General features: G+C 43.2%; 1 protein-coding gene, 1 long non-coding RNA gene and 1 pseudogene across 2 annotated transcripts in view; 1 reads left to right on the forward strand and 2 right to left on the reverse strand.

The window, feature by feature from the left end:
- The window catches only part of ADRA1B (adrenoceptor alpha 1B), a 56,476-nt gene that overhangs the window by 14,787 nt on the left and 14,235 nt on the right, over positions 1-27,454 (forward strand). The window lies entirely within an intron of this gene.
- Positions 5,511-6,976, reverse strand: LOC103885542. The gene is made up of 2 exons (XR_001903908.3): positions 6,270-6,976; positions 5,511-5,912 (listed from the first exon to the last, which is right to left on the reverse strand). It is a non-coding gene; the product is annotated as an uncharacterized LOC103885542 (long non-coding RNA).
- On the reverse strand, positions 19,203-21,837 carry LOC101026793 (annotated as a pseudogene).

Here is a 27,454-nt window from a genome sequence, read left to right on the forward strand (position 1 = left end):
TTGTTGTTCTTAGTCATTTTCAATCTAATTTAACATGTATATGAGATAGATAGATAGATAGATAGATAGATAGATAGATAGATAGATAGATAGATATGTCTATATATATGTATATATCTCCTGCTCTGTGATTACCAGATCTGGAACACTTAGAAATTGCTTTGGCCCATGCTGGGAGCAGTGACTCATGCCTGTAATCCCAGCACTTTGAGAGGCTGAAGCGGGAAGATCATACCAGGAATTCGAGACCAACCTGGGCAACACAGGAAGACTCCCATCCCTACACATAAAAAATAAAAATTAGCGTCATGTGGTAGCATGGGCCTGTAGTCCCAGCTACTAGGGAGGCTGAGTGGGGAAGATCTCTTGAGCCCAGGAGGTCAAGGGTACAATGAGCCATAACCACACCACTGCACTCAAGCCTGGGCAACAGTGTAAGACCCCATCTAAAAAAAAAAAAAAACAGAAAGAAATGACTTCAGCCCTTTCCTCTGTTGGTTACAGCCCTGCTCTTCCCGCAATTCAAATTCATGCTGTCAAGTTGTTGATTTTTTATTCTTTTCAAAATGAGAACAATTTTCTCTTTCTTGGTAGCAAAAACTAATTTATACGTAACAGCAAAATATAAAAAAGAAAAGAAAAATCATCCATAATCATATCACCTGCCTTAGTCCATTCAGGCTGCTGTAACAAAATACCTTAGACTGGGTAATTTATAATAAACGACAGAATTTATTGCTCACAGTTCTGGAGGCTGGGAAGTCCAAGATCAAGGAGCAGGCACATTCAGTGTCTGGTGAGGACCTGCCCCTCATAGATGGTGACTTCTACATGTCCTCACATGGCAGAAGGGGCAAACAGGCTCTCGAATGCCTCTTTTATAAGTACACTGACCCCATTCATCAGAGTTCTGCCCTGGTGACCTACTTGCCTTCCACAGGACCCACTTACCAACACCACTGCACGGGGATTAAGTTTCAACATACTAATTTTGGGAGAGACAAACATTCAGACCATAGCGCCATTGATATAACCATGTTTAATATTTGCCTATGCAACTTTGCAGAATTTTCTCTGTGTGTTGTTATGTGTATTCACACAAATTGGATCACCCAGCGCTTTTTTCACTAATCAGCAAGTCATCCTGCCTGACTTCTTATCATATCGATGAATCTGAGTCTTTTCATTTTTTTTGTTTTTCCCTTTTTTCTTTTCTTTTTTGTTTTTATAGACAGAGTATCACTCTGTTACCCAGGCTAGAGTGCAGTGGCACAACCATAGCTCATTGCAGTCTTGAACTCTTGAACCCACGTGATATCCCCCTACTTCATCCTCCCAAGTAGCAGGGACCACAGGTGTGCACCACCACACCCAGCTAATTTGTAAATTCTTCTGTTGAGATGGGGTCTCCCTATGTTGCCCAGGCTGGTCTCAAACTCCTGGCTTCAAGCGATCATCCTGCCTCAGCCTCCCAAAGTGCTAGGATTACAAGCATGAGTCACTACGCTCAGCCTTTCCCATCTTTTTAATGCTGCACTGAATTCCATAATAGAAGGTATCATAATGTATTTAACCAATCCAGTTATGTAAACAAGCCGTTTACACCAATAGATAAGACACACACAAGGTATCACTTTACAAGGTACAAATGTGGAGTGAAAAGTCTGTCTCTCTCACTTCCTTGGCCCCAGTCATCCAATTCCCCTCCATGGAGGCAACTACTACTACCAGTTTCTTTTTTTTTTTTTTTTTTTTTTTTTTTTGACGGATTCTTGCTTTGTCACCCAGGCTGGAGTGCAGTGGCCGGATCTCAGCTCACTGCAAGCTCCGCCTCCCGGGTTTACGCCATTCTCCTGCCTCAGCCTCCCGAGTAGCTGGGACTACAGGCGCCCGCAACCTCGCCTGACTAGTTTTTTGTATTTTTTAGTAGACGGCGTTTCACCGTGTTAGCCAAGATGGTCTCGATCTCCTGACCTCGTGATCCGCCCGTCTCGGCCTCCCAAAGTGCTGGGATTACAGGCTTGAGCCACCGCGCCCGGCCCCCCAGTTTCTTATATATTCTTCCAGATATGTTCTCCATTCCCTCTTGATGTGCAATTTGTTTTCAGTTTTTAGCTGTGAGAAATATTCTGATGCACACATTCTTTTCCTTAATATCTTTAGGGCACTTGCCCTTTAGGATTTTGTTGGGATAAAGCTCACTTTGAATGGTTAAATCAAAAGGCAGACTCCGGGGAAAGGCCTCAGATGTATATTGTCAAATTTCTCTCTGGAAAGGGTGTAGCAATTTGCACATCCACAAAGTATGTTTCAACATTGATGAAGAAGCCAGTTTTTATGCTGATAGCTTCTCACTGCCTGAGGCACAAGAAGTTTCAGGCATCTACGTGACTTCCTCCTGAGGTGATAAGATGTCTTGAAAGCTTCAAATCCTTCCAGCTAATTTGGTGTCAGTTTCCCAGAGTTCAGGGCTAGCTAGCTGCCCTCTTGGGATGCAACACCCATCCCTCAAAGGAGCCAGAGGAGACAACAGCCTCGGAATGTGTGTATTTTATCCAGGAGTTAAGAAAAAAAAGCAGTCAGCCAGGACGTATACACAGATTTGATCTTTCACATGTGGTGGGCTGCCAGGCCCACCACGGTCCACATCAGTGGTTCGAGGCTCCAGGACTGACATCACAATTTAAAACCATAACAAAATAAAATAAAACGCTGTTGCCATCCCCGGGAAAACAATCCAGTTGGAGGCACTCAAAGGATGAGTTAATAAAGAAGGATTCCTCTAGGCATCTAAGCTCACCCCCTCCCCACCGTGGGGGCCTGTGTGGATCGAGGGAATGCAGTAGACAGCCTATATTTAGATCAGGGCATGCAAATGCACCACATTTTAGTTGCAAAATTCGGATTGGCCCTGGAAGACGCCAGACTCACGAATTGAAAATTCAATTGAGCACCACTCAAGAAGCAAAGAGCTGGCCGCTTGAGCAGATTCTGCCAGGGAAGGAGGCCTTTTGAGAGGGAACCAATGGACCCTGGTCAGTCAGAGGCATAATTTAATCCTACCCTTGAACTGCTGATCTAGAGGGAGAAGCTGGGTTATCTTTAAACTCTACTAAATCCAGAGGTGTTGGAACCAGCAACTAGGACAAGGCAGGGGCTGGGTGAACTTTGACCCACTTGCCACAGTGTTGGGAATGCCACTAAGCCAGAGGCCTGGGCTCACCAAGTGATTCCCAGAATCTGACCAGGAAAGCGCTTCCTGTCACCTGCCTCTGTCACCGTCATCCCACCCCCTCATCTTGAGGAAGAAGGATGGCACCTTCTCTTCTCTGAGACACCTTTGCTAGCTCTTAATGACTCCTGCTTCAGTTGCTGTACTAGAAAGAATAGGGACTTGAAGGCCAGGCGGTGGCTCACTCCTATACTCCTAGCAAACACTTTGGGAGTCCGAGGCAGGCAGAACACTTGAGGTCAGGAGTTTGAGACCAGCCTGGCCAACACAGTGAAACCATGTCTCTACTAAAAATACAAAAATTAGCCGGATGTGGTGGCAGGCACCTGTAATCCCAGCCACTCAGGAGGCTGAGGCAGGAGAATCCATCACCTGAACCCAGGAGGTGGAGGTTGCAGTAAGCCGAGATTGCACCACTGCACTCCAGTCTGGGAGACAGAGTGAGACTCCATCTCAAAAATAAATAAATAAATAAAACTAAAAAAGAACAGGAACTTTGAAATCTGACATATCTGTCTGGCTCTGCTGCTCAGATTGCTAAGCCCCAGTTAACTTATCTGTAAAACGAGACCAAAATCATCAACCTCAAAGAACTGTAGTGAAGAATAGATGAGAAATGGATGAAAGGGACTCAGCTAGGTGCCAAACACTAGTAAATATTTCATAAACGTCAACTATTAATGTACATGAAGCCTCTAATATGGCATCCACTTCAGAGGAGATATTTAAGTACCTGTTAATATTATGATCATGACAAATTCTATGAATGGGCTATGTGTTTTGAGGAAACAAAAATGAGACAGGTTCCTCCTCACTGAATAGTTGGGAAAATCCTCTGTTAAAAAAGGGCAGAAGAGTAAAAACTAAAGTTTTTTTAGAGTGCCAGGTATGATGATCACATGGTCAAAAAAAATCAGATGACTTTGCCTAACATTTATGGTCATGTTTCTCTCTTTTTCAAATTGTTACAATATTTAGATTTATGATATTTCGGTCATTCCAAAAAGTACAGGAAGTAATTTGGGACACCCATGAGTCCTCCATCCAAATTTAACATGTTGCTGAATTTGCTATACATCTTCTTTTAAGAAATAAAAATGTTACAAATATATCTAAAAGGCTCCCCACCCCTCATCTCATTAACCTCTCTGCTTCCCAAAGGCAATTACCACAATGTCTGTGATTGGGTGGACTTTCTTCTATACAATTTTTTTTTTCTTTTGAGATGGGGTCTTGCTCTGTCACCCAGACTGGAGAACCATGGCGCAATCTCAGATCACTGCAACCTTCACCTCCTGGGTTCAAGCGATTCTCAGGCCTCAGCCTCCCTAGTAGCTGGGATTACAGGCATGCACCACCACACCTAGCTAAGTTTTGTATTTTTAGTAGAGACAGGGTTTTGCCATGTTGGCCAGCTGGTCTCGAACTCCTGATCTCAAGTGATCCATTCGCCTCAGCCTCCAGAAGTGCTGGAATTACAGGTGTGAGCCACCGTACCTAGCCTCTTCTATACATTCTTACATGTGTACTCTTAAGAAGCAAGAATAGTGGTCGAGACTGAGGCTCTGGATTGTCAGTCCTGGGTTCAAACTCCACTCCTGCTTCTTGACTACCTGTGTGGCCTTCAGCAAATTGCTCAACTCTCTGATCCTCTTTTCTCTCATCTCTAAAATAAAACAAATAACAGCTAATTTTGTTGGGTGTTGCAAAGATGCAATATAAGATTATTCATGTAAACCAGTAGTTCTCAACCAAGAGCAATTTTTCCCCAGGGGACGTTTAGCAATGTCAGGAGACATTTTTTATTGTCACACTGGGGGTGCTACTGGCATTAACTGGGAGAGGCCAGGTATGCTGCTAAACATCCTACAATGCAAAGGACAGCTCCCACAACAAAGAATTACCTCGCCCAAGATGTCAATCGCTGTTGAAGTGGAGAAAATCTGACATCAAGCATGCTGTCACTTTATAAGGGCTCAACAAACATTTGTTCAGTAAACACAATAACATAAATTATTATAATTTGTCCTTTGAAAGACATCGTGTTAAACAATTTTACATAAATTATCTCACTGGTATCCAGTGAGTTGCACCTTCTTGATGAAAAGGATGGTGGACAGCAAGCACTATTTTTTCTGCATGCCTGACAATGTCTATACCATTTGTTAAATCAAAATGATAAGCCTATTAAAAATGTAAACTTTCAGACTGACAGATTAATTGGAAGTTGTTACTTGGAGCCTAACTTCTCTTTGCGCTCAGTGAAAAACAAATTGTATCAGTGCTTTTAGCCACAAAATTAGTTTACTCAAACCACCAAAAAAAAAAAAAAAAAAAAAATTCCCTTCAACCTAAGCAGGCCCAGGAACTGGCGTGGCTATAAATAAGTAAATAATCAAAATTAAGAGAATATTTTTGGCCCCTGTTCACAAGGACTGGCTCTCAAGGACTCAAGAAGCCACAGAGGCAGGGTAGAAAATGGGAAAGAGGAAAACAGCCAGATCTCTGCTTCTCTGACTCACCCCAGGCTCAGGTGGACTTGGAACACTCTGTCCTGGAGCTGCTGACTGTGTTGTCAAAGAGCATACACTGTGAGTGGCCTTATCCAGTGGGTCTTCAAGTGGGGTCCTCAGCCCAGCAGCATTGACATCACCCAGAAACTTGTTATAGATGACAAATCCTAGACCCCATCCCAGAACAACTGAATCAGAAACTGGAGGTGCACCCCAAGCAGTCTGGGTTTTCCCAAGCCCTCTGGGTACTATTGATGCACACTTAAGTTTAAGAACCCCCGGCCTAATAAGAACAGTCTCCACGTTCCCTCTGTGTGTACTTCCTGTTTTCCCACTGTAGCTACAAAGCACTCCAACACCAGCTCAGATGTGGAGGAAGCTTGGCTCACTGGCACTTGCCTGGTGTCAGATGCTTGGCACATATTCTATAACTTCCAGAAGATTATAAGGAAATTGCTATTTTCTCCTTTCCAGATGAGAAAACCACAGCTTAGGGAGTTTAAACAATTGGCCCAGGGTCATACCTGCACAAAAAGGCTGGAACCAGGATGTGAATCTCAGTGTGCCTCCTGCCAGATCCTAGCCTCTTTTTTTTTTTTTTTTTTTTTTTTTTTGAGATGGAGTCTTGGGAGTCTCGCCATGTCACTCAGGCTGGAGTGCAATGATGTGATCTCGGTTCACTGCAACCTCTGCCTGCCAGGTTCAAGCAATTCTCCTGCCTCAGCCTCCTGAGTACCTGGGACTACAGGCGTACGCCACGTGCCCGGCTAATTTTTTGTATTTTAGTAGAGACAGGGTTTCACCATGCTGGCTAAGCTGATCTCGAACTCCTGACTTCATGATCCTCCCTCCTCAGCCTCCCAAAGTGCTGGGATTACAGGTGTGAGCCACCATGCCTAGCCCAGATCCTAGTCTCTTAATGATGACATCATACTGTGACATCACACTGCCCATTGAGGATGAAAAGAAACAGAACACAAAGAGATCAGCACTGCTCAGGCCAAGTTGTGAGCCCTGTCAAGTTTGTCTTTAGTGACCCTCAGTCACTGGTCCTGGGGCTCAACTGGCCTCAGGCAATCCTCTGAAGTTGTTAACCCCCAGGGTCATGACACTGTCCCACTGGAGGCCAAAGCTGCCCACACTTCAGTGCTCTCCTAGGCTTTTCCTCTTACTAGCTGTGTGACATGAAGCTGACTCTTCTCTTCTTCTCTTATTATCAGTGATAATAATACATTTATATCAAGGTTGTTAAAAGAATTAAATGAGATAATATATGTGAATGTACCTAGCCCAGTGACTGTTGCACAGTAGAAACGAATTAATTCTCGGTTTTCTTTCATCCTCCTCTACACACCAGCAACTATCAAAACTACTCCATCCAGAATCCATTCTGTTGAAGTCTCTTGTATTGACCAGTTAGCTAATATGATGAGCTAATCCTCAGGTGTTAATTCATAATAATGGTTTTCTGCATTTGTCTCCAAAATGACATCTGCATTTCAACCAGGGGCCCTTATCCTCAAAGTCTTCCAACCATGGGGTGATTAACGATGGAAACGTTAGGGAATATGGAAGACCACTGGGAAGAGATTTCCCAGCCTTTCTCCACCCCACATATCACTCCAATATCATATCACTAGCGTAAGTGGATGGGGAATCCCAGAGAATGGGTAATGAGACTAGAACAGAAAATATGCCTTCAAGGCTGCACCTGGCTTCAAAGAGGAAAAATGAACTACAGGCATCTGAATCTCAGGATAGATGTGAACAATGCAAAAATAGAAGTGAAATCAAAGACTAATGGGTCATTTGCCAGCATTTAAAACAATTGCTTAGGATTTGCGTAGTTGAATGTAATAAAGCTTCATTAAAAAAGTAGTTATAACAACTAATAAGACCCTAATTAAATTAGCTTTCACTGGGCAAGTTGCTTGCGAGGTCCTAATTAGGTTATTTGCGGCCGTTGGCCTAGCCTGAAAACCAAAGAAGACCTTAAGTCCTCAGCAATACCTAGAAAATCCAGTCTCTGGCCTTATGCAGGAAATGCTAAGAGACTCTATCTAAATTTGGGGGCAGCCAGTCCAGAACTAGCTTAGCTCTCCAAAAATCATAGTATGCGGCCAGAGCGAAATCCCTTAATAGGTCCCACCACTCTTAGGAATCAGACAATTGTAAAGACGGAAAGGACATGTAAAGGTGGAAACGCCAAGAATTTCATTTTACAGATAAGAAAACTGAAGTCATGTGAGAAGCGATTAATCCAAGGTCCCTCAGCAAGGGGCAGTGTCCCCAGCCCCTCTAATCTTCTTCCACTGTGATCTGGAATAAACATAGAACTCAGAGCTGCTGGTTTTCATTTGAGAAGGAAGAGGGAAACAAAGAGTGCTGGATTCTCAGAGGCTCCTTTCTTTGAAGGACAGAGAGAGAGAGAGAGAGAGAGAGAGAGAGAGAGTGTGTGTGTGTGTGCGCGCGCGCGTGCAATGCACTGAGGATAGTTCAGCCCAAGGTGAATTGCTGACCTGCTTACAAACTGTCTTGGCTTTGCTGCCACAAAGATCTTCCTAGAGCACAGATCCGCTCAAGCTGGTACCCTGCTGAATTACCCCAGGGTGACTTCTGAACTTCTGAGTGTGACAGAAAAGACTCTTCACAAATGGAATCTAACCTACCCCATCTCCCAAGATAGGGTTTTGTGCTCAAACAGATCAGAATCTCGGCCCTGTCCCTTACTAGCTGTGCAACCTCAGGCAAGTTACTTAACTTCTCTCAGCTCCCATTTTTTCTGCCTGTAAGACAGGGATGACATTTTACTTACCTCACTGGGGTGATAAGAGAATTAAAAGACAGTAAGGCAGGCAATCACACGTGGCCCCTGCTACTGCTCCTCCAGCCACACAGGAGCAGTCTCCCTTCCCAGAACACACGTGGCTCTGTCATGCCCCAAGCCTTTGCCAGTGCAATTCCCTCTGCCTGTAACACCCTTCCTTCTCTCCTCTGCACAGTGAATTCCTCCAGCTCAAATGTAACATCTCCTTTGCTGTCTTCCACGATTCCTCAGGCAGTGGCTACTCTCTCTCCTGTGCTTTCTCTGTCCTCACTCCATGCCCATCAGAGCCTTGTCACACTGGGCTTTTTGATGTCCATCTCTCCCAGGAGACTGGGTCTCACCCAGCATGGGCCTGGCATAGGGAGAACTCAGTAAGTGAATGAAATCTGATCAGAACTGTAAAGAGGAACTGTGAGGAAGGAACAAGATTGATTCCAATGTCACTTCCGCTCTTCTACCAAAGCCGAAATATAGTTGAATTCTGTGTGTACTGACAAAGACTTTGCTTGATCAAACTTTAGTCCAGCTCCTGAATCTTCTTCTAGACTTATCTGTGCACTTCTTTGTAAAACCCAGTTTTGGGAAGAACCATGGTGAGTCAGTTCAGAAAGAACCACCCACATAAATATCTAATCAACCTGAATATCTAATCACTCTTAATATCTGATCAGGCCTCTTATCCTCCAGCATCCCCCCAATTGACATGTGATTACCCCGGTCTGCCTTCAGCAAGAACCCTGTTAGTTCGGATTAGCCAGAATCACCCTTACTCCTGATGTTTTCTCTTAGTAATTTTCCATCCACTGCCCCCAACCCTTTTCCTTGGCCATAAATTCCCACTTGCTTATTCTGTATTCACAGCTGAGCCCAGTCTGTCTCCCCCACTGCAAAGCCCATTGCAGTAGTTCCTATACCTATCTCAATGGTTCTAAATAAAGTCTTCTTTACTGTGCTTTAAGAAGGATCATTAAATAACGTTTTCTTTAACAGTATATATATATACACACACACATACATACACATACACACACACATGCATATACACACAGTTAAACATACACACACACCCCCAAGATTTTAGCAGCAATTATCTGTGGTAGTTTTTATTTTCTTTTCATGCTTCTCTGTAGTGAGCATGAATTGCTCTTGTACAAAGAAGCAAAATAATATAAAGATAGTTCTTTAAACTGGTAAGCTAAAAGGAGATACATGAAATGCCAACTTTCCAAGCATAATTCTGCAAAAGTTGGGAGTTACCTGAATTTCAGTGTGGTACAATTCTGGTTTAATTCCTTCTCAATTCTGGTTTAATTTCTTCTCTGAATTTCTTCTCTGTGATGTCTGTGACAAGAGCTAACTTGGAGTTGCAAGGTGCATACTAGAAGGTGGATCACTTCTCCGGTATCTTTATGGTGACCTTTTGGGTTCTGTTGGTCTTTACATACAGGAGAGAATAAGTACTGAGCTATCCGATACCGTAGCCACTGGACACATGAGTACAATCATATTTAAATTAATTAAAATTAAAAATGCAGTTCTTCGGCCACAGGAGTCGCCTTGCAAGTGTTAAACAGCTACACGTGGCTAGTGGCTACCATATTGGACAGCACAGATTTAAAACGTTTTCATCATCACAGAAAGTTCTGCTGAACAGTGCTGAGTTGTTTTTCAGCTTGCTCCAAATATGGCTGAGATGTCTCAAGAATAAACACATCCATTTGGCCCATGAACATATTCTTCCTTGTTCTTGTTCTAAAAACTCACATCTATGGCAATGTAGAAGGGCACAGCCACTTCGAAAAACAGTTTGGTAGATCCTCAAAAGTTAAACAAAGAGTTGCCTAATGACCCGGTAGTCCCACTCCTAGTATACACAGAAGAGAATTGGAAACATGTCCTCACACAAAAACTTGCACACAGATGTTCACAGCAGCATTATTCATAATGGCCAAAAGGAGGAAATAACTCAAATGTCCGCCTGCTGAAGAACAGATATGCAAAATGTGGTATATCCATTCAATGGAACGTTATTTGGCCAAAGAAAAAAGAACAAAGTACGGATACATGCTGCAACACGGATGAACCTTGAAACTGATACGCTAAGGGAAAGAAGCCAAACACAAAAGATCACATTTTGTCATATAATTCTGTTAAAACAAAATGTTAAAAATAGGCAAATGCACCGAGAGAGAATGTAGATGAGTGTTCGCAGAGACTGAGGAGAAGGGGAAATGAGATGACTGCTAATGGGTACTGGGTTTCTTTTTTTTTTTTTTGAGACAGTCTCACTGTGTTGCCCAGGCTGGAGTGCAGTGGTGCGATCTCGGCTCACTGCAAGTTCCGTCTCCCAGATTCACGCCATTCTCCTGCCTCAGCCTCCCGAGTAGCTGGGACTACAGGCGCCCGCCACCACGCCCGGCTAATTTTTTGTATTTTTAGTAGAGACAGGGTTTCACCGTGTTAGCCAGGATGGTCTCGATCTCCTGACTTCGTGATCGGCACATCTCAGCCTCCCAAAGTACTGGGATTACAGACGTGAGCCACTGTGCCTGGCCGGGTACTGGGTTTCTTTAGGGGGTGATGAAAATGTTCGTAATTAGATAGTGGGGTTGGTGTACAACTTTGTGAGTTACTAAAAACCGCTAAATTGTACACTTAAAAAAGATAAATGTATGGTATGGGAATTATATAGCTCAATATGACTTTTTGTAAAAAAAAAAATACTGTTCTAATTGGGAAACAACCTATATGTCTATCCATAAGCAGGTAAGGAAATAAACTCTCACACATTCATACAGTGGACTGTGATACAGCAGTTAGAAGGAATGAATTCGATCTGGATACTAATTTAAAAAGATCTTTAAGATAAATTGTTGACTGGCCACACCTGTAATCCCACCACTCTGGGAGGCTAAGGCAGGAGGATCACTTGAGCCCAGGAGTTCCAGACCAGCCTGTGCAACACAGTGAGACCCCCACCTCTACAAACACATAAAAAAGACAAATTGTTGGGGGAGAAACAAGTTTCAGAGCATTGCATATAGTATGAAATGTTACATTTTTTAAATCCCAAATATTCTATTTTCTATAAGTATATGTATGGAAATACATAGAAAAAAACTGAAAGGTAATACACCAAAAAGATGAAAACAGTTCCCCATAAAGGAGGGATATGAAATTAGGGATGGTAGTCAAAAAAATTATTCTTAATTTTTAAAAGTATTCATTTATTACATATGTAATTAATAATTTGTAATGCTTTCTTTATTAAAATCAAAACATAAATTAGATCGTCTTTGGGACATCAAGGTGGGCGAATCACCTAAGTACAGGAGTTCAAGACCAACCTGGCCAACATGGTGAAACCCCATCTCTACTAAAAATGCAATAATTAGCCAGGCTTGGTGGCGTGCACTTGTAATCCGAGCTACTCAGGAGGCTGAGGCAGGAGAATCACTTGAACTTGAGAGGCAGAGTTTGCAGTGAGGTGAGATTGCGCCACTGCACTCCAGCCTAGGTGACAAAGCAAGACTCTGTCTCAAAAATAAATAAATAAATAAATAAATAAATAAATAAATAAATAAATAAATTAGATCATCTCAGTGGAGGATAAAGAGAAATATAATGCAGAACAAGTTTCAATGATATAAACTACCTAACTATAATGAGGTACTTTTTCTGTTTGTAAATTGAGCTCTCATATTCTCCCAAAGAAATAAACTTACCTCTTAAACTTTGCTTAGCTCTGAACTCTCTAGGGCTGCAAATAAACCCAAGAGGCCAGTTCCTCTAGTTTAAGACCCCGATGAAAGAACCCCAGACATGAATGTCCCTAACTCCCCAACTCCAACCTGATTAAAGATCATTAGTCTAATGACTTCTACCCTGTGTCACCCGTCAGCATCTCTCCCTAATCAGATCTATCTAGGTAACGCCTCGAAATTCTTTTATGCTTGCTGTAGGCTGAGCCTCCGCTGAGATGATTGAGGATACTGTGTGTGACCTACTTAGGGGATTTTTTTTTTCAGGGGTTGGGGAGAGAAAGAGATTTGCTTTTCATTTGATTTTTTCCCAATCTTTTCTTCCTCAGATCATAGGAAGAAAAGATAAAATTTTAAAGGAACACAATGGAACATTTTCTCATTTTGTAACTAAAATTTTGTGATGATTTCCTTCCAATCAGTATATTGTTACCTGGGTGACTGACCGACTACCACAATTGGCTCTCTCTCTCTCTCTCTCTCTCTCTCACACACACACACACACACACACACATTCTCACTCCCCAGTTTTATTCTTCTTGGTTCTCTCCTCCTTTAAAACCAATACCTCTTTACCATTCAATGAGGTACCTTACCCAAGATTTCCGCATTTATTTACATCATATCTTACAGAGGCCACTTTCACCTTTACGAACTCAGATTCTTAAAGTGGCAGGCCCTGTTTCCTTCTGAACATTTCAGGCAGAGTTTTTTTGTTTTTTAACAAAACTCTTCTAAAGATACCAATTTACTCAGGATGCCCCAGGAACAAATGGCCCCATTTGTCACAGCAGAGAGCTTTCTCGCCGGCCACTGGCTCCTGGCCGGAGTGTCGTGCTCCTGTGCTTTCGTTTATTACCTGTCTGACCGTGGTGCAGTGTCCTGCAGGCTACTCATTATTCTAGATACAAATTCCATCCGCAGTGCCTTTTAAAGAACGATCTGAAGTAGCACAAGGTCTCTGTTAATCAGTTAATTATTGTACATCACACAGAGAAAGGCTAACACTTAGCCAAAGAAACATCAGAATGATGCTGTGAAACCTGGTCTCTCGACAGGCTGTGTTACCATCTTGTCAAAGGGCCCCTAATAAAAGATGATTGCTTGCTCATGATGAATGAATGAGAGGATTCTGGTGGGCATAAAAAATTAAAAATGCCTTACAGTTAGCACCCAGGGAACACAGCCACCATTTGTACCATGTGCCAGGCACTGTGCTAAGTGCTTCATATATGTTACCTCCTTCAATCTTTACAACAACCCTGGGGGAGGTGGGGCGGGGGGAGAAGCTTATTAGCCTAAATTCACAGATATGGAAATTGAAATTCAGAGAGTGAGAGGCTTGTAAAGATCACACAGTCAGATATCTATTAAGTACCTTCTCCATCTCGGGTACTCTTCAAGGCACTGCAGATACAAGAGTGAAAAAAACAGGCAAAGCCTCTGCCTCCATGAAGCTTACAGTCCTGAGGGGTGGGCATGGACAAATCATACATTTAAATAAACATGTGATATCAGATAACTGCAGATACTATAGAGGAAATAAGATGAAGTGGTGTGCTAGAGAGGAGCAGGCAGTGATGATCAAAAAAAAAGCATGAACTCAACCTGAGGAAGCTGATTGAAAAAGAAAATAATTAATTATAAGAAAAAAGAGGGCTGGGTTCGGTGGCTCACGCCTGTAATCCCTGCACTTGGGGAGGCCAAGACAATCACTTGAGGTCAGGAGTTCGAGAGCAGTCTGGCCAACATGGTGAAACCCCGCCTCTACTAAAAATACAAAAATTAGCCAGGCGTGGTGGTGCATGCCTGTATCCCCAGCTACTCAGAAGGCTGAGGTGGGAGAATTGCTTCAACCCGGGAGGCAGAGGTTGCAGTGAGCCCAGATCGCGCCATTACACTCCAGCCTGGGCAACAGAGCAAGACTTTGTCTAAAAATAAATAAATAAATAAAACTAAGGGAAGAAAAAAGAGAGAAAGCTACTCTATGAGATCATGGGCTGAAACTTGAGTGACTAGAAGGAGACAGCCCTGCAGGAATCTGAGGGGAAAGCATTCCAGGCAGCAAGGACAGTAAATGCAAAGTCCCTGAGATAGGAATGCATTTGACATGGGTGACATGGAAAATGGCAGCCAGAGTGCTGGACTGCACAGAGGGAGGAGGAGAGAGGTGGCAGATGACGTCAGACAGGAAGGAAGCATGGAGATCCTGTGAGGCCTTGTAGGTCATGATAGAAAGTTCAGCATTTTCTCTACATGCTATTGAAAATCACAGGAGGGTTTTGGAAAGGGAAATAATGTAATCCGATTTCTGTTTTTAAAGACTTCATCGGGTAAGTGGAGAATGGATTGTAGAGGCTTAAGGGTAGACACAGGGAGGCCAGTTGTGAGGCTGCAGCCGTGGTCCAGAAGAGATGATGGTAACTTTGGATTGCATTCTGTTCTTACCTATGGAAATCTAGACCATCCAGGAAAAAGCCTGATCCAGGATTTATAGGGAATTCCCTGGTAAACTGACATGAGGCTTCTCCAGGATTTATCCCACCTCATGCTGAATGCATACAAACTATGTGACACTTATTTCTCTTTAAATAAACTTTTTAATGAAGTATGACATGCAAACAGAAAACAGCACCAATCAGAAGGGATGGCCGTGTCAATACTCACAAAATGAACACATCCCGGTAAGCAGCACCCAAAATAAGAAAGAAAAGATTATCAGTAACTGCAAAGCCTCCCCATTTCTCCTTCCAGCCCATCTCTGGCATTCCAAGTGTGTGTGTGACACGTGTTTTGCACAATGACATTCTGTAAATCCATATTCTCAGTCTTGCTTATCTCATGACTTCTTTTTCTAAACCTAAAGTTGCATGCCTTCTGCAATCAGAGATTTCTGATAACACCAGCCAAGATGATTTGAATTTTGTATTCTGTGATGTATATTATGAAAACAATTAAAATTATAGTATAATATTGAATATGCTCAGATTCTATTGTGCCCTCTCTTAAGAATCAGAGCTTACACATAAACATGGCATCGATTCTGGAAAGCCTGCAGGTTACCTTGTCTAGGATCATCTAGAAATCCAATGGCACAGAGTGTAGGATTAAGACACGTGAGTTTGTATCATCGAACAAAGACATGATTTCAGGACTTTGTTCAGAAGGCAAGACACTGGTGGAGAACTAATATTTACTGAGCACTTATGATGTCCCTAGCACTGAGCTAGGTGTTTCAGTATGTTATCTTATTTAATCTTCACAGCCCTTTGAGGATGGCATAATTCTCTCCACTGTACAAATGAGAAAACCATGGTTGGCTGGGTGTGGTGGCTCATGCCTGTAATCCCAACACTTTGGGAGGCCAAGGTGGGCAGATCACCTGAGGTCAGGAGTTCAAGACCAGCCTGGTCAACATGGCAAAACCCTATCTCTACTAAATAATAGAAAACTTAGCAAGGCGTGGTGTGCATGCCTGTAATCCCAGCTACTCCAGAGGCTGAGGCAGGGAGAATTGCTTGAACCCAGGAGGCAGAGGTTGCAATGAGCCGAGATCGCACCACCGCACTCCAACCTGGGCAACAGAGTGAGACTCCATCTAAAAAAAAAAAAAAAGAAAAAGAAAAGAAAAGAAAACCATGGCTCAGAAAGGTAAAATAATTGACCCAAGTTCTCAGGGCTCCTAAGTGGCAGAGCTGAGCTTGCAACTAGCTCTGTCTGCCACCAAATCCCATGCTTATTTCACTCAACCAGTGCAGCCTCTATAGCACTTTTTTTCATTTGATCTGCAGGAAATAGATTGAAGTGTTGGCCTCAATACTTGGTTGTTGCAATAAGCCTCATTTCTTTTAATGGTTTCCCTTTTACATTCTTTTTATCAATACACTGGCTTTCAAATTAACGCTAAAGCTATTCATAAATGAAATGGGGGACCTGGCTATGACTTTGCTTCTTTCCAGAAAGCAAAGACTCTTTAAGCTTAATGACGTTGAATCCTTGCTGTAAATCCAGGAAAGAAATGAATGAGCACAATTTAAATCTCTCCAGCCTAGAGTCTGGCCACGTGAGGGACACGGGAGCTACGTTGCAACACCATATTATCCGTTATTGAGAAAGGAGCCAGCAATTAGCACAGCAATTTAGAATTAACCATGCTAACATCTCTGGGAGAGGGATTCACATTCTCTGGCTTTCTGCAAGCTCTTCCAAGCTCAAGCTGTCCCTAGATTCTTTGGGTTTGCATCATGAAGGGAACTGATCAATTACATTGCTGCTGTCTAATTAGTAAGCATGGCCACACTGGTGCATCGGTTTCACAGAGATTAAACTTGGGATCCTGACCACAGACCAATTTTCATAGCTGAAAGTCTCTGTACCTTCATTCTCAATCCATACCACTTCCCTGGAGTTAATCATAACAGGCCTTTGACCCAGAGCTGGAGGCATGTTCTCTAAGTCTGGACAACAGGGCTTCCAGAGTTCTCCTGCATTACAGCACAGATTATTCTGTGAAAGCTCCACAGGTTAAGAAGTTGGACCTTTTCACACATGCCATGCACCGCCCTTCACAAAGCACTTTATGCTCACCCTTTCATTTGAGTTTCCTAGTGTCTCAACAAGGAAAGAAAATATAACTCTCATTTCAACATGAAGAAAGGACCCTTCACAGATATGATGACTCAAAGCCATAAAGCATTTTTCAACAGAGATCAGTCATCATGTTTTCAAAAAGTAACTTTTATTGGGTTAGTTATGTTTTATTACAAGAAGTTATACACGTGTTTTCATTGTAGAAAATTTAAAAGAATCAGAAAAACAAAAAAGATAATAAAAAGCCACCCCTTAAACATAACCACTGAAATGTTGAAAACATATTTATTCAGCCATTTTTCTATGGCATGATATCAAATGTACTGTTTTGTAATCTGTTCTTGTCTTTTGACATATTATGAACACGTTTCTAATCATATTCACCTAGTTAACTTTTTCTGGTTGAATTGTATGTGTTATTAAGCCAGTCACTTATGTTGAATATTTGGGGTTGTTTCCAATTTTTACTTATGATAAATAATGTGCCAATAAAATCCTTGTATCTAAATAATAATAGCAGTTATTGAGTATTTATTTTGTCCCAGATACTATACTAAGTGTTTTGCGTGTATTATCTCATTTAACCCTTCTAAGAATCCTATGGATAAATAATATCATCTCCGTTTTATAGATGAGGGAACTGAGTCCTAGAGAGAGGTTAAGTAACTTGCCCACAGTGATGTAGATCATAAGTAGTGATGTTCAAATTTAATTCAAGTCAGTCTGACTGCAGAGCTAACACACTTACCCACTAAGACAAATTCTTAAAATTGTAATTTCAGGGAAACTAAATATATAAAACTGTAAGGCTTTTGAATCGCCTTACTCAATTACCCTCCAGAAAGCATATTCCAATGTATACGCCCACCTTCAATATATGAATGCCCATTCACTCACATCATCCCCAACATGGGGTACTACTCAATTTGTATTGTTCATTAGGGAAAAATGAAGCCCAATCTTCTGATAGCTCATTCACGCTTTTAGAGCATGCATGCAACATGGTTCCTGATCAAAACAGTGATTTTCTCTAAATCAATGGCTCATATCCTTTTTTTGGTACATAGGTGCTTTTGGGAATCTGAGGGAAGCTATGAAACAGCTACGCAGAAAATGTACATATGCACATCAAATAACCTTTTATTTTTCAGTGGCTCACAAACACCATTAAGAACTTCTGGGCTTGGCCAGGTGTGGTGGCTCACGCGTGAGGCCGAGGCAGGTGGATCATGAAGTCAGGAGATCAAGACCATCCTGGCTAACACGGTGAAACCCCGTCTCTACTAAAAATACAAAAAATTAGCTGGGGGTGGTGGTGGGTGCCTGTAGTCCCAGTTACTTGGGAGACTGACACGGGAGAATGGCATGAACCCAGAAGGCGGAGCTTGCAGTGAACTGAGATCGCACCACTTCACTCCAGCCTGCCACTTCACTCCAGCCTGGGCAACACAGTGAGACCCCATCTCAAAAAAAAAAAAAAAAAAAGAACTTCTGGGCTTGTCAGAGGATTGATGCATCAACAACATGAGAACTAAAACTAAAAGCAGGACTAATACACTCATTCTTCAAATGATGGTTTTGCCAGATTGTTCTTTTTAACAATCCTGAAGCATAAGGAACCAGATCAGGAGACACTGGAATGAAACACCCAGGCACTATAACAGTGTATTTGCCATGTAGTGGGAGGTACCTAGGTCAAGACTCTCTCCTGAGGTCATGCTGTCCTCCACTAAGATCAGCAAGATCTCAGAGCAGATGGACCGGCCGGCACCAGCCTGCCTCCGTTTGTGCACTTCAGCAACCTCAGAAGAGTAAGTGTTGGATTCTCTTGCCAAATGCACTTCTTCACATGCTGGCGTTTTTCATTATCTCCCCTTGCATCCTGCTCCTTTATGGCTTGCAAAGCCTTGTCCCAGATCAGTCAAACCTCCACCAACCCTACCCACTCCCCTCCTGTCACAAGCAGTGGATCAGGGCAAGCAGGGAAGAGAGAGTGAAGTCCAGGGCCTCGCCCATCCATCTGCTCTGAATGCTGTTGTGCCAGGCAGGTCTTTCTGTGAGCCCTCCTTGACCAGAGCACATGTTCCCTGGGAGGAATGGGGCAGTTTTCAGTAATGATCCATCAGGGCAGTTTTTTGTAATAATCCATTGAGGTTCAGTGACATTTCAGGATTAGGGTTGAAACACCTGGTTCCAGCTTGCAAGGAAGGAGGTGGACAGAGGAATTAGCAAGCTTAAGTGATCTGCCCTTTTGGGCGACCCTAGGGGAGGTTTTTTTCTTTTTTTGGCTGAGCACAGGGGACTTTATTGATGGTACATGACAAGGTGGGGCTCCCTAGGCCCCTCCCTCTTCAGGGGGTCTGCATGGAAACTGTGAGGAGGGAAGAGTCTCAGTGTGGTGGGGGACTGAGTGTGTCAGGACTCCCCAGCAGTCAGGGCTCCTCTCTTCCTCTCATGTTTTTGCTAGGGCTGGTAGTCCAGGGCTGTTACTCCTTGGAGGCCATGTGGGCCATGAGGTCCACCACCCTTTTGCTATAGCCAAATTCATTGTCATACCAGGAAATGAGCTTGACAAAGCAGTCATTGAGGGCAATGCCAGCCCCAGCATCAAAGGTGGAGGAGTGGGTGTCTCTGTTGAAGTCAGAGGAGACAACCTGGTGCTCAGTGACGCCCCAGGTGCCCTTGAGGGGGCCCTCTGATGCTCACTTCACCACCTTCTTGATGTCATCATATTTGGCAAGTTTTTCTAGATGGCAGGTGAGGCCCACGACTGATACATTGGTGATGGGGACACAGAAGGCCATGTCAGTGAGCTTCTTGTTCAGCTTAGAGATGACCCCTGCCCACAGCCTTGGCAGTGTCAGTAGAGGCAGGGATGATGTTCTGGAGAGCCCCGCAGCTGTCACACCACAGTTTCCCGGAGAGGCCACTACAATCTTCTGGGTGGCATGATGGCGTGGACTGTGGTCATGAATCTTTCCACAATACCAAAGTTGTCATGGATGACCTTGCCCAGGGGCACTAAGCAGTTGGTGGTGCAGGAGGTATAGTTGACAATATTGAGTTTGTTGTCATATTTCTTGTGGTTCATGCCCATCACAAACATGGGGGCGTCAGCAGAGAGGGCAGAGATGATGACCTTAGGTCCTCCCTGCAAGTCAGCCCCAGCCTTCTCCATGGTAAAAGATGCTTGTGGACTTCACAACATATTCAGCACCAGCATCACCCTATTTGATTTTGGAGGGATCTTGCTCCTGGAAGATGGTGATGGGATTTCCATTGATGAGAAGCTTCCCTTTCTCAGTGTTGAGAGTGCCATGGAATTTGCCACAGGTAGAATCATACTAGAACATGTAAACCATGTAGATGAGGTCAATGAAGGGTCAGTAATGGCAACAATATCCACTTTACCACAGTTAAAAGTGGCCCTGGTGACCAGGTGACCAGTATGTCCAAATCCATTGACTCCAGCCTTCACCTTCACCACGGTGTCTCGGGGATGCGTCTGACAACACACGAGAAGATGTGGCTGTCTGTTGAACGGGAGGAGCAGAGAGCCCCTAGTGGAGAATTTAGCTCAGTCTGGATAGATAGACCAGACCACGGTGAGACAGGGGCAAAGAATGCAGTCTGCTCCTCAGGCTGGAACCTGAGCTGCCCTGGCCTGGCTACCCACCCATAGCCATCTTTGGGGTCTCAGTGTGCACAAAACCACCTCATCCTAGTCAGAAATATGGAGCAGAGTGGTGAGGGAAGCAAGGGCTGTTGTGCCCTTTTATTGTCTGGCTTAGTTCTATCTTTTCATCCCTACTTATATTTTCCATCCTTTGAAAACTCACTCTTTGCTCTGTCCTCTCACTTTTGTTCTTGGCATTGCTCGTCCACAGATCATGGAAGGATTTTTGAGTTAGGCATCTCTTCTCCCTCCACCTTCTTGGAGGCCCAGAACTTCCTTTCATGAGGCCTGGAGATGGCAGAAGGATGACTTTTCAATTCTAAATTATTACAGTTTCTCCTGGATTTGGCTGGGAAAATGAGTTATCTGAAAACTAGTATATTCACAGTCAAACGCTTATTCCCTGCACTTTCCAGTCCCCTGTTGAATCTGCTACACTTTCTTAAATTGCCTTTTGGTACAGGAGGCCCTTTTTATTCTTGGGGGATATGTTGCAAGACCCCCAGTGGATGCCTAAAACCACAGATAGTACCTAACCCTATATGCACTATGTTTTTTCCTATGCATACATATCTACAATAAAGCTTAATTTATAAATTAGGTACAGTATGAGATTAAGAAGAAGAAGAAGAAAATAGGACGATTGTAACAATATACTGAAATAAAAGCTATCTGAACATGGTCTCGCTCGCTCTCTCAAAACATCTTATTGTATGTAATATTTTTGGACTGCAGTTGACCTCAGGTAACTGAAAGCATGAATGGCAAAACTGTGGATAAGGGGGAAACTACTGTCCTTGGCTTCCTAGTGGCCCACCTCACCAAGTTAAAACAGCAGCAGATGGGAGAGCAGGAGCTCATGGTTTGAACGGAGATAGCTCCATGACTTTGAGCAAATTACTTCTCTTATGTAAGTGTTGATTTCAACATCTGTAAAATGGGGACAGTTAATTGCATCTCCCACATAGAATTGTTTTCGGTACGAATGAGAGGTGCATGTTAGGAGTTATTACAGTGCTTGCCACCTATAAGCTCTCCGTACACAGTAACTACTATTATTATAGTTGTTATTGTTATAAAATTCAGATCCCCACTATCCTCTGTATTTTTCTTTGGATTTTGTCAAAAAGACCGAGTCCATTTCTAATTATTGTGAGAATAAGTACACATTCTCCACCTTCTCTGTAATCAGGACACCGCATAAAAGAAGCCAGGCGTCCCCTCTCAAGAGCTGAATAAGCTTCTTACGTTACAGGGTTTCTGAAACACACTTGCCCTGTTGCAGTTACACAGAAGGGATGCTATTTTCTGCCCTTCCAGCTCCTATGTCTGCAAAACGTGTGAATATGTGATCACTTTTATAGGAACCTTCTTTGAAAGTGACAATGTCAAGAGCTGGGTGTGGTGGCTCACATCTGTAATCCCAGCACTTTGGGAGGGCGAGGCAGGTGGATCACCTGAAGTCGGGAATTCGAGACTAGCCTGGCCAAGACGGCAAAACCCTGTCTCTACTAAAAATACAAAATTAGCTGGGAGTAATAGTGCACACCTGTAATCCCAGCTACTCGGGAGACTGAGGCAGGAGAATCACTTGAACCTGGTGGGGTGGAGGTTGCAGTGAGCCAATCATGCCACTGCACTCTAGCCTGGGCAACAGAATAAGACTCTGTCTCAGAAAAATAAAAAATAAAAAAAAAGATAGTGGCAATGTCAAATAATTCCTCCTTTCCAAACTATCCCCACCACACATCTCTCCATCCCTGTGTGTAACCAGCACCTCCTCATCTTCTTCTACACACTCCCACACTGAATGTTCCAAGGGAGTCACAAGTCTCCAGTCTGTGGCAATCAGCACTGGGGTGGTAGAAGGGTCAGTAGCTCTGGTCAGGCCTCAAACTGAAGCTTGTCTCTACCATTGTGTAATCTTGAGCAAGTTCCTTAATCAGACTGAGCTGTCATTGTTTCATCTATAAAATGGGCTAATAATTATACCCACCCTATAGGCTTGTGAGGACTGAATAATAGTGAAATCTCCTTGTCTCCCGAATCAGTGTTAATCTCCTTGATCAGATGCAGGCATCTAAGAGATGTTCAATACAGACTTGCTGTGAAGGGGAGCAAAGCTCGGGGACCTCCTGCTGAGGGCAATAATCCAAAACCTATGGCAAATTGAGAATGGAGCATTTATCTACATAAAAAGAGCTGGTAAAAAAAAAAAAAAAAGAAAGAAAATGAAAGCCATTTTCTACCGTTACCATTACGAACTCTCTCTCCCCGGCTGCCCCTCAACAAGGCTGACACCAAAGTTGCCAGTAGACAGGACAGAAATGCTTGCCTGAAAAGAGACATAAGAAAAGTAACAAAAGACATGTATATGAATTTGGAACTCCTGGAGCAAACTAGGAGGGAAAGGGAGAGGGGCAGAGATGGGAATGGACAAGGAGGGGGTCAGGAAGACCCGCATCAAGAGTTCTCCTCCATGCTTGGTGTCTGAATCAGCTCTGGCTGCTGTAACAAGGTACCATAGATCAGGTGGCTTATCAACAACAGAAATTTATTCCTCACAGTTCTGGAGGCTGGAAGCCTGAAATCAGGGTGCTGGTATGGTCAGGTTCTGGTGAGGGCTCTCTTCCAAGTTGCAGACAGATGCCTTCCTGTTGTGGCCTTACATGGGAGAAAGATGGGGAGGAAGCTCTCTAGGGTCTCTTTTATAAGGGTATTAATCCCATTCATGAGGGCTCCACCCTCATGACCTAATTACCTCCTAAAGGCCCCACCGCCTGATACCATCACTTTGCAGTATAGGGCTTCAACAAATGGATTTTAGGAGGACAATCACTCTATTGCACTTGGTATGGGTGATTTTTCTCTTATGGAATCATTGCCTCTGTGTGGTGCAAACAGAGGAGGCCACCAAGGGAAATGGAGCCCATGAGTCAGGGGAGGCCACAAGGAAGGTAGTGTCCCTGCCCTACAACAGGAATTGGGAGACTCCAAGGGAGGGCTTTGAACTTCCAGGGTTATGGGAAAGGGATACAGGAGATAATCTCACCTGACTTTCAAGGAATAGGAAGGCCTCCTCCACCTGGCATCCAGGCTACCATATGTAGCCATCACAGGCAATAATACTGAACACATTCAGACCTTTTTTCATTGAGATTCTCAGAAAACATTCTCATATGACCACAGTAAGCCCACCCAGCTGGGTGTCCTACAGGACATCTTCAAGTTGTACTGCTACCTGAAAGGTTTCCCTGCTGTAAGGAGCCTTTAAGGGCTGGAATTTCGGGGTCATTTATGGCATGCTGGTAGACCTAGACTGAGAAGCAAGATAAGGGTTCATCTTGCTGGAACCTGGAGAGTGGCATGCCTTCAGCAGCAAAGACTAATCATTTAATTATACAATATTCATGATGCCAGGCAATGTGCTTAGCCTTCAGGATACAGAAAGACAAGAAAGGGCTCTGGCGAGAAGACAAGACACCCTAGAGACGGTGTACCAGTATCATTCACCCTGTATTGGAGAAGCCCTGAGGGCTGCCAGTGTCAAGGAAGGTATGAGTTCCAGATGTGGCCTCCTCAGGGAGGAATGTGTCCCAGAATGAGCCAGAGAAGTGAGAGGTGACACAGAGCCATCCAGGGCTCCAGACATAACCTTAACCTGTCGTATCAGTTTGGATGCAGGAAAAGTTTCAATGCTCACCAGTGAAAGGACAGAACAAAGGGATGAGTCAGAAAGAAGAGGGCAAGGACATCAGCGCACAGCTGCTGAGAGGAGAGATGAAAGGGACTGCATGGAGCCTAATGGCCTAAGTGGTCCAATCTCAGTGTTTTACCATCTGATTCCCCAAGGCTGGAAATTGTCCCTGTTCTCTTGTAGAGCCTTTCATCCTGAGACACCTGTGCCTCTCTGCCAGCCGGCAGGTTCATCTACTGCTTAGGAAGGAGGGATCCAGTGTTGTGTGTCCTGTTTGTCCTAGGCTCAAAGAAACTCTGGCTGGAGAAATATCTGCACCTTCTTCCCTAATTTCCATTCTACCTCTAAAGGCTGAACACAAGGCTAAAAGTCAGAGAAGGAGGGGGCCCTGGTAGCTAATTCGACCCCCTTGTTTTGCACATGGAGAAACTGGAGTCCAGAAAGGCCATGACTTAGCTTCAAGGTCTACCGGCTACTAGTCCTCTTCTAGCTCCTTTCTCATCCCTAGATTTTCAACCTTTGTCTCTCCCTCAATCTCTCTCTCTCTCTCTCTCTCTGTCTGTCTGTCTCTCTCTCTCTCTCTCTCTCTCTCTCTCTGATAACCAAATAAATATCTGAGGCCAGGCATGACTCCTGCATGTAATCCCAGCAGTTTGGGAGGCTGAGGCAGGAGGATCACTTGAGCCCAAGGTTTTGAGTCCAGCCTGGGCAACATAGGGGAGATTCCATATCTACAAAAAAGTTTTCAACTGGCCAGGCCTGGTGACACTGAGTAGTCCCAGCTACTCAGAAGACTGAGGCAGGAGAATTGCTTGAGCCCAGGAGTTTGAGGCTGCAGCAAGCTATGATCACATCACTGCACTCTAGCCTGGATGACAGAGGGAGACCCTTTTCAAAGCAAACAAACAAACAAAAATGTTCATTGCAAAAAGAATTTTAAATACAACGTGAAAACGTTCACATAAACACATTCCAGAGATAACAGCTATGAAGAGTTTGGTGTATACTCACCCAGATTTCCACATTTTATTTTTTTGTTGGCTGTAAATATACCAAAACACACGCCCAGAGGTTTTTTTAGAGAAATCCAAAGCATTCTAAGCATTCTTTCCTGAAATTTGCTTTTTTGCTACTTAATTTTGTTATGGACATCATCCCATTGTTGACAGCTTACCATTTTAATAAACGTGTGGTTTTTCATTATGTAAATGCTACATGGTTTATTTCACAGTCCCCTATTGTTAAAATTTTAAATTATTTCCTATTTATGGAAAGCATTACTGCAATTTTTTATACTTTCATCTTTGCTCTCTTTCAAGAATACTTATGTAGGCTAAATTCCTGAATGTCAAATACTTAGACCAAAAGTCATGCTTATTTTAGTTTTATTAGATAATGCCAGTTTTCCACCCAAAATTTACATCTCTGCCCAGAATGTATGACAATGTCTGTTTTCCCACACACTTGCCATATTGAGCATAAGCACTTTTTAAAATATCTTCCACAAAAATATACCTAAAATATTTTAACATTTTGCTTTTTTTTTTTTTTTTTTTTCTTCCTGAGACAGGGTCTCGCTCTGTCACCCAGGCTGGAGTGCAGTGGTGCAATCTCAGCTCACTGCCACCTACACCTCCCGGGTTCAAGCAATTCTCCGGCTTCAGCCTCTCAAGTATCTGAGATTACAGGCGTGCACCACCACGCCCAGCTAATTGTTGTGTTTTAAGTAGAGATGGGGTTTCGCCACACTGACCAGGCTGGTCTCCAACTCCTGATCTCAAGTGATCTGCCCACCTCGGCTTCTCAAAGTGCTGGAATTACAGGCGCAAGCCACCGTCCCCAGTCTTATTTTGCTGCTTTTTATTTTGCATTATTTATTTTGTAAAGAAATTTCAGGCCAGGCTTGGTGGCTCACTCCCATAATCCCAGCACTTTGAAAGGCCGAAGTGGGTAGATCACTTGAGCCCAGTAGTTCCAGACCAGCCTGGGGCAACATGGTGAAACTCCATCTCTACCAAAAAAATACAAAAATTAGCTGGGTGCCATGGTGCGCACCTGTAGTTCAGCAACTCTGGAAGCTGAGGTGGGAGGATCACTTGAGCCCAGGAGGTGGAGGCTCCAGTAAGCTGAGATCATGCCACTGCACTTCAATCTGGGCAATAGAGTGAGAGACTTTGTCTCCAAAAAAAAAAAAAAAAAAAAGTTACATTTTTTCATTAATTCATTAGGTGTCAATTATACTTACTCTTGTTATTTGTTCATTCATATGATTTAGTTTTCTATTGAGTTTTCTCTTATTTATTTGAAAGAGAGCTTTGTGTATTAGAAATATCATTCCTTGGCCAGGCTGACGCTTGTAATCCCAGTACTTTGGGAGGCCAAGGCGGGTGGATCACCTGAGGTGAGGAGTTTGAGACCAGCCTGGTCAACATGGCGAAACCCCGTCTCTACTACAAATACAAAAAAAATAGCTGGGCATGGTGGCAGGCGCCTGTAATCCCAGCAAGCTGAGGCCAGAGAGTCACTTGAACCCAGGAGGCGGAGGTTGTAGTGAGCCAAGATCATGCCATTGCACTCCAGCCTAGGCAACAAGAGCAAAACTCCATCTCAAAAAAAAAAAAAAAAAAAACAGAAAAGAAAAGAAATATCATTCCTTTTATTGTCATTTGAATTACACATATTTCTCTCAATTCTTCTTTTGTTTTTGAAGTTTGCAGCCTTATAAAAATGTCTAGACAAATTCATCAATATACTTATTTACAAATCCTGGACTTTTAGCTGTGCTTAAAATGGTCTTTCCTATTTCATACTTATAAAAATATATACCTATATCCTCTTTTAATACTTTAACAATTTTTCTATATTTAAAATATTGGATCTGCCTAAGTTTATTTTAATGTAAGAAATAATGTGGAGACCCAGCCTTATTTCTTTCTTAAATAGCTATCCTGTTGCCCCAACACCACTTACAGTCTGTTTTTTCCAAAAAGCATTGAAATGGCATATCAAATTCTCGTGGATATTTGGTTCTCTTTCTAAACTACGTAATTTCATTGATCTTTCTTTCTTCTGCCTTCTTCTGCACTTCCTGCCCTAGGATTTTTTTAAATTACTATGATTCTATGACAGGTTTTAATATTTATAGAGCTGAGTTTACC

Source organism: Papio anubis, chromosome 5 (genome assembly GCF_008728515.1).
Source record: "Papio anubis isolate 15944 chromosome 5, Panubis1.0, whole genome shotgun sequence".
In the NCBI taxonomy this organism is placed as follows: Eukaryota; Metazoa; Chordata; class Mammalia; order Primates; family Cercopithecidae; genus Papio; species Papio anubis.